A 16,004-nucleotide genomic window follows, 5' to 3' on the forward strand; every position below is an offset into this window, starting at 1 on the left:
CAGAATATCAATGTGAACCGTGATACCTATAAATCGATTTTTAACTGCCTTACTATTAATCCAAAACGTTTTACTGAAAACAACCATGCATTTATTTGACAGTAACTCTGGACATACTTACACTGGACATGACCTTTTAAACTCAACAGGAATATAAATATAATAAAACAAACCTTAATATGCTGTATCTGACGCACCCTACACCTCATGCAATACCACCTGTGCCCCCAGCGATACATGTTGTGACGTTTTATTATTGCAAAATTTTGTCCAACTTTTAATAGTTACCATAGTAACCATTTGAAGGCAACACTCACATTCTTCAAATATCCATCTAAAACCTAAATGTTCCCTCAGTGGCTACATAGCTAAATGTTTTCTTTTCTTTTTTTATTTCGATAAGCATCTCTAAAGCTTTTTCTTGTTTGTACAATTTCGATTTTTCGGTAATGATTTGTAAACTATTTGCATAACAAATGATCCATTGCGAGGAAACTACTTTGCATCTCTTCCACTACACAAACACGCCACATCACTGTAGCTGTGTATGCAAAAACACCAGCTTTAGAGCTGAACATTCATGGAACATATCTATGGCCTATTTCTGCTGTGGTAATTCATCAATTCATGTAAATTGTTATTGATAACTTTTTCACATTTACAAATGTATGTGATGTAGGCAAATACATTTTACAAGTTTACACTTCTTCCTACTCTTTTTCGCACATGTAAGTTGGGAAGTTAAAGTGTTTGTGGATCATATCTATGGCCTATTTCTGCTATGGTAATTCATCATTTTTTTGTTTTTTTTTTTTTAATAATTTTACATGTTCAAAATAAAGACATCAATCAATGACTATATTTTACATTAATTACATTTTTCCAATTAAAATAACCTTGTGTTTTTTTTTTTTCTTTGTTGTTGTTGTAAAAACACAGAAAGTGTTTTAATCTCTCTTTTCTTTTTTAAGTGATTATTAATTGTTCTTAGTCTTTTAAGTCTCTAAATTTACCCTAATTTGTCTTGTATACGTTTGAACTGGTGGAAAAGTGTTTTCATGCAAACTACTCAGAGGATGATCCGACTCCTGAACAGATGGGTGTGTCCGGATACCGTAACCCAGTCTATAAATATATACACACACAAAAATATATCAATGCGTAGCTTTGGATGCAGCTTGAAAGGTACGATTGTTTTTTCTTCATCTTCTATTTGCAAAGCTTTCTGACGGAGAAATTTCAGATTTCTGGGTAACACTTTACAATAAAGTTTCCTTAGTTAATGTAAAGTAATGCATTGGTAAGAATTAATTAACAGTTTATTAAGATGTTATTAATCATTTTCATGTATTACCTAACATTAATTAACATTTCAGTTAATGCATTAATAAGCAGTTAATTCATGTCTACTGCACAGATAATTAAAACATTAAATAATGTAACTACTTATCCTTATGTATGCATACTTACTATACATTCATCAACATATTATTTATATGTGTCTGTGTGTGTGGGTTTGTGTGATGTTGTTGGGGTGACTTGTGGATTGTTTGCGTGAGATATTTTATATGTAAGGTTTTAATCATGTAAAGAACTTTGAATTATATTATGAAAATGTTCTATAAATAAAGTTTGACTTAATTTGATTTGATATTGGTAAAAAGTAAAAACGTCTGTAGTAATTATTTATGTATGGTGTTTATTAAGTAAGGTGTTACATAACATTATAACCTGACATAAACGTTTTACTAATATATTAATGAATGCATATGAAGTATGCATACATAAGGATAAGTAATAACATTATCAGAATAATAATCATAAATACTTTTTTTATCCCAGGGAGAAATTACTTGCGTTACAGAGGCTCAAGAAATATTACAAATAAAAAGAAAAAACACAGAAAGAAAGAAAGAAAGAAAGAAAGAAAGAAAGAAAGAAAGAAAGAAAGAAAGAAAGAAAGAAAGAAAAACATACATAATTAAGTAAAAGACTGTTCATTAGATAAGAATTAAAGTGCACACATTAAAGTAGAAAAAAATAAAATAATAATGTTACAAATATACAAATATAATACATATATATAGATATTATATAGATTATATAACATTTATTATTGCTTAATAACATTTTTAGAGCTCTGTGCAGTAAACATGAATTAACTGTTAAATGATGCATTAACTTTAATCCTGAATTACACTTTAGATTTATAGTAAAAAACACAGACTGTGTTCCAGCAACAAGACAAATCATATCAGAAATTTAGACCCTTCATCTTTGACTGTTTCACGTCTCTTTTGTTTTTGGGGGGAAAACAATAGAAATTTTTCCACTACTTCACCACCACAAATGAAGATTTGAACGACTTCTTTATGGAGTCACTCATTTCACAGACAAAGCACAGATTTCCATCTGAAATGTTGAGAAGGAAACGTCTGCACCTACTTCATTATCTGATGTATTTAGATCTCCATACGGTTTTGAATGGAATGAGACAAAGTCAAGTTGTAGGGTTTACTGGTCAGATGTGGACACATTAATATTAGGTAATGCATTGTAATTATTAGTAACTTATTATTTAACTGTTATTGCTTAATAATGTATTAACTAACATTAATTATGATACCCTACTGATGTCGGTTTCTTTCCCAGGCACAAAATGAACACAACTTCTGTCGAGAGTGTCTACACAAGCAACATGAATTATTTTTATGATGCGATACTTGCCATGGTGTCAACAATAAGCAACAGCATCTTAAGTCTGCCTTTAAACTGTTATGTTGTTTTTCTGATATTGAGGGGAGCCAGAGGAACGTTGGCCACTGATTTCTTCTCCCTTAACCTCGCCCTGTCTGACATACTTAGTGCCATCTTCGCTTTGTTTTATACAGTATATAATGTGACTCAGAATTTTGCCTTTTTTAAAGTCTTCACGTTTTTCCTTGGCCTCCTAATGACAGCCCACCCTCTATTGCAGTGCTGCATCTGCATTGAGTATTATTTTGGCGTTGTTTACCCCGTGCTGTTTCTTCGCTACAAACATTTAAGGTACAAAGCTGCATGTTGTTGTGTCGTCTGGCTGTTCTCATTGGTCAGCTGCATCTATAATATATACACGTTTCATGAACTAGTGTATCTGTACGCATTTTTTGTTCAAAACTTAATAGTCTTTTGTGTAATACTGTACTGCTGCCTGACTGTTGTCAGGGCGCTGAAACAGCCGGGGCCCGGTGAGAACGCCACGGATAGGAAGAAGAGTAATGCAGCCAAAAGAAGGGCTGTTAAAATAATCCTGCTCATCACGCTTTCAATGGTTTTCAGCTTCTTCCCGTTCATGTTTGTTATTCCTATGCAGTGTTGCATGAAGACATTTAATTTCAACTGGGCACGGACTATTTCCACACTCATCGCTATTGTGAGTGGGTTTACTCAGCCCCTCATTTACCTGCAGAGGAGTGGATTACCTGCTTGCTTTAGGAGGCTTTGAATGATCCAGGGCACAATAGTACGGTGGCTGAGAAGTGCAGCAAAACACTTTTACAAATGCCACAACAAATGTACATTTTTTGAAAACAAATATACATAGTTATCAAAAAAATAACACAAATAGCAAAACACTTTTACAAATGCTACAACAAATTTACAATTTTAAAAACAAAAATACATAATTATCTAAAAAAAAAATGATAATAATACAAACAGCAAAACACTACAAATGCCACAACAAATTTCTTGGAGGAGTTAAGAAAATGATGGACTTTTATTTTTGAAAGATTTATTTTATTTTATTTTGTGGCTAAGTTGAAAATGTAACCTGTTTTGTCTCATAAGTAAAGAAACAATAAATGTTTTTTGAATCATGTCAGTCTGTGCCTTTCCATATTAAATTATATTATGGTATATTATGTTGTGTATTTATATTAAATAACATGTCATATCTCACCATCTACAAGGCTTGATAGTGTTAACTGGGGATTTCAGACAGAATAGCAATTTGAATAGAATTTGTTTATAATTTTCTTCAGCTTTATCGAATATTATCTTAACTTTGTACATTTTTGTTTTCCTAAAACTACTTTTAGCAGTAGAACTTTCATTATTACTTGTACTCTTTTCTTTTTATCATCTGAACTTTCATTGTAAAGTGTCTTTTAGTTGTTTTTTTTTTGAAAAGCACATTATGAAAATATATTATTATTATTATTATTATTATTATTATTATTATTATTATTATTATTATTATTATTATTATTATTATTATCTTCAATGTTAATGCACATTAGTGTCCATCAATGAATCCTTTGTAAATTTTAATATAATTCATTGTTTATATAAAAATTACGATTTTAAGGTTTATTATTCTAGTGATAATTTGCAAGAACTACAATACAAAGATTATTGGTAAAACATTGGAAAAGTGGTTTGATGGACAAATTATGAAATTCAATTCATCTTATTTGTTAAATGCAAAAAAAAAAAACCAACAACGCTCAAGCACAGTTACTGATAGATGATGTAAACATAGTTCATGAAAATAAGTTTCTGTGAAGATGTACAGCATAAACCATGTGTAAATTACTGTGTGGAAGCCTGGGGAAACACATTTTCACTACAATCATTATCTATATTGCAAAAAACGAGCAGTCAGAATAATCTATAATACTTGTAGCAGTGAATCTACAAATCCACTATTCCTAAAAAATATTGAAATTCAAAGAATCGGGTTAATTTTCAAACAGCACAAATCATTTATAAATCAATCTATATTCTCTACCTAAAAATATACCAAAAAAATAATAAGTCACAGGAATGGTGAATATAATTGAAAACGAAGATTTAATTTAAACCATTTGTGTGTCCGCACGATATTTAAAACATGTTGTATCTGAGTGGGGGCATGAGTGAGTTTGAGGCAATGTTTTCCAACCTTGGGGTTGTAACCCCATGTAGAGTGGCCAGGAAAAAAATGGGGTTGCCTGAAATGTCCAGTAATTAAAATAAAAAAAATAGTGATTAAAATTATATTTTTTATTTCATGTTATTTTTTTCCAATATTTACTTTGACTTTACAAAACACAAAAAGAAAAAAATACCCATATTTATGAGACACGGTCATTTACTTTAGTTTCTATTACAAATACTACAAGGTAATATAACACAACAACAATTCCCATCACTGATTCCTTGGGTATTTAAATATTTAAGACTGTGATGACATATAAGTTGTTAGGGACCAAGCAGTGAGGCAAGGAGACAAAAGCTTTACATTTCAAAAAAGGTGCTTTCCTGGCCACAGACAAACACAGGCCAATAAAAGAGGTCAACTTAATGTAACACTTTGAAGATAGAATGTGCAAAAAGAACTAACACAAACCAACTGAACTCCTGAACTCAACATGACTCCTGTCTCAAAATGAGACAGGAGTCAATTTAAATACAGCTTGGACCATACCAAATATAAATAAGCAGAAACACAGTGGATAAACAACCAAAACTAAGGAACAAACACAGCCCTCTTAACCCCAGTCCCCCTCTGCAATGGTCTGGTCCACTTAAGACCGCCTCCAGCTCTCTCCAGGCCAGCCCCTCGCCACCTCTCTGTTCTTCTTAAAGGGAAAGAGAATAATGTCAGTGTCAATCATCAAACGATTTAGGAGTTATTACCTCTGTGTGGCCCGGCCATCACACACACCCCCTCTTCAGGACTCTCGCTACCCCAGCGAGAGAGGTAATCTGCTGTTACATTATCCTTTCCTGGGATGTGTTGAATGGAGAAGCAAAAAGGCTGTAGGGCAAGATACCACCGTGTGATTCTCCCATTAGTATCTTTCATCCTTTTGAACCATTGTAAGGCTTTGTGGTCCATCTCCAGGGTAAACTCACGGCCTAGAAGGTAATATCGGAAAGAATCAAGGGCCCACTTGATGGCGAGAGCTTCTTTTTCCACAGTTGAATATCGAACCTCACGGGGGAACAACTTCCTGCTAATGTAGGCCAGTGGATGGCGATCATGCTGGGGTCCCTGCAAGAGGACAGCTCCGAGTCCTCTTTCAGAAGCATCAGTTTGCACAATAAAGAGATCATAAAAATTTGGAGAATATAAAACTGGATTCTTACTCAGTGACTGACGTATGTCCTGAAAGGCTGCCACTGCTTCCTCTGTCAACTGTATGTGGTTCGGATTCCGAGATCCTGTCAGGTCAGTCAGAGTTGCCGCCTGGGCAGAAAACTGGGGAATGAAGTGATGGTAAAAGCCAGTCATTCAGGAGTGCGGCTGCTTCTTTGACTGGGGCAGGGAACAAGATTCCAAAGCCTTTACTGTAAGTCCAGATGCTTGCAAACACTCCAGAACAGCTTGCAAGTGGTCCATATGCTCCTCCCAGCTTGAACTGTAAATGACAATGTCATCCAAATATGCTGCTGCAAAACTTGAAAATTCCCTGAGTACCTGATCTATAAGTTTCTGAAAGGTTGCTGGTGCACCATGTAATCCAAAGGGCATCACCGTGAACTGGAAGAGTCCCCATGGCATTCGGAAGGCGGTCAATTTCCTGGACCGCTCAGTGAGGGGAACCTGCCAATATCCTTTAGAGAGATCTAGAGTTGTCAGATATTTGGCCTTCCCAAGCCGTTCAAGCAGGTCATCAATTCTCGGTGTAGGATAGGAATCGAAGAGTGATATAGAATTAAGGTACCTAAAGTCTATGCAAAACCTTATGCTTCCGTCCTTCTTTGGAACCAGGACCACAGGGTTATACCACTCACTTTTCAAAACTTCAATGATCCCCAGGGACAGCATTTGGTCAACCTCCTTCTTTAACGAGATCCGCAGGCGCTCAGGACTCCTGTAACTGTCTTTTAACAGTAGCACAATCTTGGAGTACAATATCATGCTCAACACTATCGGTTCTTCCTGGGTTTTTCTGAAAAACATCCATTTTACAAAGTGTGCTCACCTGACATCTTTGTTCTTGTGAGAGGTATGTTAAATCAAAGTCCTGACCAGAAGCTGCAGATGGAAGGTATTGCTCTTTAACCTCCTCCTCTTCTTCCACTCCTCTAATTAGCATCACACTCCTTCCAGGTCTCTCCACCCACTCTTTCAGTAAATTTATATGCAGCACTTTATTTGAGTGGCGCTGTCCTGGACCTTCAACCTGATATGTTGTCGGACCGAGCTTCTTGATCACCTTAACAGGGCCCTGCCATTTAGCCAGCAGCTCATCGTTTTCACTCGGCAGAAGCACAAGAACTTGTTGTCCAGGGCTGAACGATCTCTCACGAGCTGACTGGTCATACCCGAACTTCTGCTGCTGCTGGGCCTTCTTCATGTGTGCTTTAGCCAATTCGCTCATCCTTTCCAAGCGCTCCCTCATCTGCACAACATATGAGGCCACATTAACAGGTTCCCCCCTCCCCTCCTGTTCCTCCCAGATCTCTCTGAGCAATGAGAGTGGTCCACATACCTCATGCCCATACAAAAGTTCAAACGGAGAGAAACATGTGGAGGCCTGGGGTACTTCCCTGTAGGCAAACAGGAGGTATGGCAGCCATTGGTCCCAGTCTGTACCCGTGCTGTTGACAAATTTCCGGAGCATCTGCTTTAAGGTCTGATTAAAGCGCTCTGTCAGCCCATCAGTCTGAGGATGATATGGTGTTGTCCTCAGATGTCTGATGCCAAGAAGCTGATACATCTGTTTTAGCAGAATGGACATAAAGTTAATGCCTTGATCTGTCAATATTTCTCGTGGAAACCCAACTCGTGAAAAAAACTGTACCAGGCAGAAAGCAACAGTTTTCGCCTTGATATTTTTCAATGGAAAGACCTCTGGGTACTTGGTAGCATAGTCACTCAAAACTAGCATGTAGCGATATCCAGATTTACTCCTTTCAACAGGCCCAACAATGTCCATTCCTATACGTTCAAATGGAGTTCCAATAACTGGCATGTTTTGGAGTGGAGCTCTGGAGGGCATTCTTGGTGATGTAATTTGGCACTGAGGGCAACTGCGGCAGAACTGTGCTACATCCTTGTGGAGTCCAGGCCAATAGAAATAGTGAAGAATGCATGCTGCTGTTTTGTGCTTACCAAGATGACCAGCCCAGGGCACTGAATGGCCCAATTTGAGTATTGTAGTCCTCACCACTTGGGGGACAACCAGTTGCAGTACTGTACCCTGCTGGCGATACAGTATGTCATTATCCAGTATATACTCGAACATCTCTCCGGCTGCTGCTCCAACTTCCTGGAAGAGAGGCACTAAAGATGGATCAGACTTTTGCATTTCAACAATATCTGTAGGCATTTCAAAATCAATAGACAACTCTGGTTCTGTATTTTCGATAGGCGTCACAATTGTATGTTGAAACTTTTCTTGTCTTCTCTTCCTCCGTGATTTCCGTGCCTTTCCAGGTTTTGTCTCAAACTCCTCATTATAAAAGGGCAAAGCACTAAGCAGATCAAAAGTATCTTCACGTTTTTGAGCTTGAGCACGAGTAAAAGCAGCACAACAAGTTTGGCTTTGATCCTTCTCCAGTAAATCAAATAACACTGGCAAGACCCGGCCTAAAACTACCGGGTATGGCAAACTGTCCACAATGCCCACATTTAGTTGCTTATCTCCATGTATACAACAAATGGGCATAGTGTCTGTCACATTTATCTGGTTCAAAGGGACATGTTCTTTATGAATCAAAGTCTGGTCACTCCCGGAATCCAATAGAGCTTTTTGAGCAGTCCCATTCAATTCAATGTTGGCCATTTTCACAGTTTGGAGATTATTTACTGAAAGTTCAGTTTGGGACCGGGGAGCATAACACATTTGGGTCATTTTAGCTGTATTTTTGAGACACATGGGTTTTGTATGACCTTCAATCCCACAAAGGTAGCAGATAGGTTTTCTCCCAGAATATTTCTGTGGCCACCTTGATGGATTTTTAACATTTTGGGGCTTACTCACACCTTCTGCCCCTAGGTGGCGCTGTGGAGCCGAATCATAGCCCCAGGTCATCTTCCATTCTTCATGGCTCCATGTTTGTCCTTGCTCTTGCGCAGCCACAAAAACGTCAGCCAGTTCCGCTGCCTTCAGAGCAGTTTTGGGGTCACGTTCTTTAATCCAGACCTGAAGCTGAGGGGACAACATTCTCAAGTATTGCTCAAAAATAATCACTTCACCAATATCATGGATGGTTTTACTTTTTGGTTCAATCCACTTCACATACAATTCTTTCAGCCGTGCATACAGTTCCTTTGGGCTCTCACCTGCATGGATCTCAAGACAAAATTGCAGTTTTTACTTGTACATAGTCAAGTGAATTTTCAAAGTCCATGTGCACATATGCCCCATGTGTGTCTGAAGAATGGCCATTAGGTCTGAGAGTGGCCACAAGAAAATCAGAAATGGGTCGATAAACATGATGACAAATACTACAAGCAACGCTGTCTTGTAATGGCTGTAATCCACTCTGAATGTTAAGAAAATTATGTTAAAACTACTTTTGAAGGTAAAATTGCTAATTCTTTCTATTGATGAATACACAACGTATCATTTAGACACAAGTTAGTTGTACAGTATTTGTAATGAATTATGCAAAAAATGTTAATGTGACATATTAACAATGCTTTCACGAATGAAATACCACTTGTATTGTTTGTTCATTTGTTTGTTTGTTTTATAAACAGTGTAAAATATTTTAAGTTCCTTAGTTATATTCCACTTCAGTGTTTCTTCTTATTTGACTTTTAAAACAAATCTCATGTATGAATAAAACTAAATTATAAATGTATCTATCATTACAATGTTTATACATTTTTTTTTTAAATTTGAAACTATAAACATTGGTTACTAGGGGTGGGATGAGAGTTCATGATATGATACAATGACGATAGATGATAATTGGTTAGCAATAATACGATACAATTAGGGATGTAACGATTCACTCAACTCTCGATACGATTCGATTCACAATACTGGGTTCACGATACGATTCTCTCACAATTTATTTTACAAAATGGGACTGTAGAGAAATGATGACTGAAAAATATTCCTTTATTTTTTTTGAGGAAAAAAATAGAAAATACTGTACTATTTTCCTTTTATTTTTCATTGTCAAAAGAATCATTTGATAAACTATTCAAAACAAGACAATTTAACTAAAAATAAATCTTGAATAAAATAAATAAAGGAATAATACAAATGAAGAAGAAGTCTATTAATTAAAATTCCGGTTCTATAGTAAACAAAGCAAAACTGCATAATAGTTCTTATTCTTTTAAAAAGTGCAACTGAAAATGTATTTTGTGCCTTAATAATTTGACTTCAAAATAAAAAAAAAAAAAAAAACAGTCATTGCATTGTATTTATGTCAGATATTTGTTTGGACCAGCAGAGGGCACTGGTAACCCAGTGGTCGGTTGGCATGTAGTTATTCTAGCAATGAAGAAGAGATGCTATGCGCTAGCAGAAAGAGTTAATAGATAAATGTGACTTTTACAGATATTCATGTAATATTACAGATATTCTTTCGGTGCTAAAGGGGTAAGGAATCATTTATGAACATGTTTAAGAGTAGAAGGTGGCCAGAAAGAAAGTAGTAGCAGATTCCGCCCGCCACCAACACTTTGAAACAAGAGAAGGATTATATATATATATATATATATATATATTCAATTTTCAGAATTTCAATGTGAACCGTGATACCTATAAATCGATTTTTAACTGCCTTACTATTAATCCAAAACGTTTTACTGAAAACAACCATGCATTTATTTGACAGTAACTCTGGACATACTTACACTGGACATGACCTTTTAAACTCGATAGGAATATAAATATAATAAAACAAACCTTAATATGCTGTATCTGACGCACCCTACACCTCTTGCAATACCACCTGTGCCCCCAACGATACATGTTGTGACGTTTTATTTTTGCAAAATTTTGTCCAACTTTTAATAGTTACCATAGTAACCATTTGAAGGCAACACTCACATTCTTCAAATATCCATCTAAAACCTAAATGTTCCCTCAGTGGCTACATAGCTAAATGTTTTCTTTTCTTTTTTTAATTCGATAAGCATCTCTAAAGCTTTTTCTTGTTTGTACAGTTTAAATTTTTCGGTAATGATTTGTAAACTATTTGCATAACAAATGATCCATTGCGAGGAAACTGCTTTGCATCTCTTCCACGACACAAACACGCCACATCACTGTAGCTGTGTATGCAAAAACACCAGCTTTAGAGCTGAACATTCATGGATCATATCTATGGCCTATTTTTGCTGTGGTAATTCATCAATTCATGTAAATTGTTATTGATAACTTCTTCACATTTACAAATGTATGTGATGTAGGTAAATACATTTTACAAGTTTACACTTCTTCCTACTCTTTTTCGCACATGTAAATTGGGAAGTTTAAGGGTTTGTGGATCATATCTATGGCCTATTTCTGCTATGGTAATTCATCATTTTTTTGTTTTTTTTTTAATAATTTTACATGTTCAAAATAAAGACATCAATCAATGACTATATTTTACATTAATTACATTTTTCCAATTAAAATAACCTTGTTTTTTTTTTGTTGTTGTTGTAAAAACACAGAAAGTGTTTTAATCTCTCTTTTCTTTTTTAAGTGATTATTAATTGTTCTTAGTCTTTTAAGTCTCTAAATTTACCCTAATTTGTCTTCTACACGTTTGGACTGGTGGAAAAGTGTTTTCATGCAAACTACTCAGAGGATGATCCGACTCCTAAACACAGATGGGTGTGTCCGGATACCGTAACCCAGTCTATAAATATATACACACACAAAAATATATCAATGCGTAGCTTTGGATGCAGCTTGAAAGGTACGATTGTTTTTTCTTCATCTTCTATTTGCAAAGCTTTCTGACGGAGAAATTTCAGATTTCTGGGTAACACTTTACAATAAAGTTTCCTTAGTTAATGTAAAGTAGTGCATTATTAAGAATTAATTAACAGTTTATTAAGATGTTATTAATCATTAACATTTCAGTTAATGCATGAATAAGCAGTTAATTCATGTCTACTGCACAAATAATTAAAACATTAAATAATGTAACTACTTATTCTCATTCATGCATACTGAATATGCATTAATTACATTAGCAACCTGACATAAACCATATTTAATAAATAAGAGTGCCTAATAAACATTAGTTAACCATCAGTAATTGCTTTTTGGCTTTTTAGTTTTTGTCAGGTTGCTAATGTTACGTTATGTTACTTGATAAACACCATGAGTAAATTATTATTATGGATGTTATTATGTTTTACTTATATATCATTAATGCATATTAAGTATGCATACAAAAGGATCAGTAATTACATTATCAGAATAATAATCAGAATTACTTTATTTATCCCAGGGAGAAATTACTTGCGTTACAGAGGCTCAAGAAATATTACAAATAAAAAGAAAAAACACAGAAAGAAAGAAAGAAAGAAAGAAAAACATAATTAAGTAGAAGACTGTTCATTAGATAAGAATTAAAGTGCACACATTAAAGTAGAAAAAAATAAATTAATAATGTTACAAATATACAAATACAATACATATAAATTGATATTATATAGATTATATAACATTTATTATTGCTTAATAACATTTTTAGAGCTCTGTGCAGTAAACATGAATTAACTGTTAAATGATGCATTAACTTTAATCCTGAATTACACTTTAGATTTATAGTAAAAAACACAGACTGTGTTCCAGCAACAAGACAAATCATATCAGAAATTTAGACCCTTCATGTTTGACTGTTTCACGTCTCTTTTGTTTTTGGGGGGAAAACAATAGAAATTTTTCCACTACTTCACCACCACAAATGAAGATTTGAACGACTTCTTTATGGAGTCACTCATTTCACAGACAAAGCACAGATTTCCATCTGAAATGTTGAGAAGGAAACGTCTGCACCTACTTCATTATCTGATGTATTTAGATCTCCATACGGTTTTGAATGGAATGAGACAAAGTCAAGTTGTAGGGTTTACTGGTCAGATGTGGACACATTAATATTAGGTAATGCATTGTAATTATTAGTAACTTATTATTTAACTGTTATTGCTTAATAATGTATTAACTAACATTAATTATGATACCCTACTGATGTCGGTTTCTTTCCCAGGCACAAAATGAACACAACTTCTGTCGAGAGTGTCTCCACAAGCAACATGAATGATTTTTATGTTACGATACTTTCCATCGTGTCAACAATAAGCAACAGCATCTTAAATCTGCCTTTAAACTGTTATGTTGTTTTTCTGATATTGAGGGGAGCCAGAGGAACGTTGGCCACTGATTTCTTCTCCCTTAACCTCGCCCTGTCTGACGTACTTAGCGCCATCTTCGCTTTCTTTTATACAGTATATAATGTGAATCAGAATTTTGCCTTTTTTAAAGTCTTCACGTTTTTCCTTGGCCTCCTAATGACAGCCCACCCTCTATTGCAGTGCTGCATCTGCATTGAGTATTATTTTGGCGTTGTTTACCCCGTGCTGTTTCTTCGCTACAAACATTTAAGGTACAAAGCTGCATGTTGTTGTGTCGTCTGGCTGTTCTCATTGGTCAGCTGCATCTATAATATATACACGTTTCATAAACTAGTGTATCTGTACGCATTTTTTGTTCAAAACGTAATAGTCTTTTGTGTAATACTGTACTGCTGCCTGACTGTTGTCAGGGCGCTGAGACAGCCGGGGCCCGGTGAGAACGCCACGGATAGGAAGAAGAGTAATGCAGCCAAAAGAAGGGCTGTTAAAATAATCCTGCTCATCACGCTTTCAATGGTTTTCAGCTTCTTCCCGTTCATGTTTGTTATTCCTATGCAGTGTTGCATGAAGCCATTTAATTTCATCCAGGCACTGACTATTTCCACACTCATCGTTGTTGTGAGTGGGTTTACTCAGCCCCTCATTTACCTGCAGAGGAGTGGATTACCTGCTTGCTTTAGGAGGCTTTGAATGATCCAGGGCACAATAGTACGGTGGCTGAGAAGTGCAGCAAAACACTTTTACAAATGCCACAACAAATTACATTTTTTGAAAACAATTATACATAATTATCAAAAAAAAATAACACAAATAGCAAAACACTTTTACAAATGTTACAACAAATTCACAATTTTGAAAACAAATACACATAATTATTTAAAAAAAAAAATACAAATAGTAAAACACATTTAAAATGCAAAACAAATTTACGATTTTGAAAAGAAATTAGCTAAACAAAATTATGAATAGAAAAATACTTGTTGTAAGTGTAAAAGTGTTTCCATATTTTTTAATTTGTTTTGAGCTTTTGTAAAAGTGTTGCAGTGATTTGTAAAGGTGTTGCGGTCATTTGTTAAAGTGTTTAGCTCAAAAATGTACATTTGTTGTGGTATTTGTAAATGTGTTTTGCACTTCTCAGCCACCGTACTGTAGCAGGGTTGAGGTTAATTACATTTTAAAATTACAATTACGTCTTCAATTATCCATGTAACTCTAACCCTCAATTATGACTACGGTGACCAGCATTTTATCCAATTACAATTACAATTACAACTGTTATTTTTCTCCTGAAAGTCAATAACAATTACATTCTCAATTACTAAAGTTCAATTACTACTAAATAACCCCATAAAACGTAACCTTCCTCTTGTGTTAGCGTTTTGTTAGCATATCTTATGATAACTTATGTCTAAAATCAGATGTAAAATACATTAAAATATTATCTATCATCTAATTTTTTTCTCATCTCTTGGTTACCTTGTTAGGCTTCCTAATCAATGAAAATGTTGGTATTAATATTTTTGGTGTGGGCATCTGACCCTTTTTTCTGTCAGTTTACATCTAGATTTCAAATTATATTTAAAAATGGTAAAAAAGAAAAAAAAAAAAAAAAAAAAAGAAACTGTCAAGAGAACTGACAGGCAGTGGGTAAACTTGATATCAAACATGTTTTAATAATTGTTAATTACATATGTATAAGCCATGGAACTGTAACAGTTTTGCATTTAATGAAATTGTATTTTTTTTTTTTTTTTTTACATAAATTTCATGTCAATTACAATTACAAAGACAATTATCTGAACTCAATTACAATTCAATGATTACAACAGCCACATAATTTTTTAATTACATTTACAAATATAATTATGTCATAGTTGTCAATAATTACAAATTACACAATCACAATTATAATTGACATAAACCCTGCACTGTAGTATTTGCACCTGTGGGCATAATTGTTTTTATAATATACAAACTACTGCTTTTGTTTGTACCTGCACTGTTATTTCTAAACAGCTAACCACATTCATTGGAACATAATAACTTAACACATCAACATAACGCCTGATCATCTGATTGTAAAGAGTTAAGAACATGATGGACTTTTATCTTTGAAAGATTTATTTTATTTTATTTTGTGGCTAAGTTGAAAATGTAACCTGTTTTGTCTCATAAGTAAAGTAACAATAAATGTTTTTTGAATCATGTCAGTCTGTGCCTTTCCATATTAAATGATATTACGGTATATTATGTTGTGTAATTATATTAATTAACATGTCATATCTCATCATCTACAAGGCCTGATCACAGTAATGATAGTCTTAACTGGGGATTTCAGACAGAATAGCTACTCTTTGTTTATAACTTTCTTCAGCTTTATCAAATATTATCTTAACTTTGTATATTTTTGTTTTCCTAAAACTACTTTTAGCAGTAGAACTTTCATTATTACATGTACTCTTTTCTTTTTATCATCTGAACTTTCATTGTAAAGTGTCTTTTAGTTTTTTTTAAAAGCACATTATGAAAATAAAGGTATTATTATTATTATTATTATTATTATTATTATTATTATTATTATTATTATTATTATTATTATTATTATTATTATTATTATTATTATCGGCATCTTCAATGAATCCTTTGTAAATTTTAATATTATTTATTGTTTATAAATAAATTACATTTTTAAGGTTTGTTATTCTAG

This window comes from Gouania willdenowi, chromosome 1, assembly GCF_900634775.1.
Source record: "Gouania willdenowi chromosome 1, fGouWil2.1, whole genome shotgun sequence".
Classification (NCBI taxonomy): Eukaryota; Metazoa; Chordata; class Actinopteri; order Blenniiformes; family Gobiesocidae; genus Gouania; species Gouania willdenowi.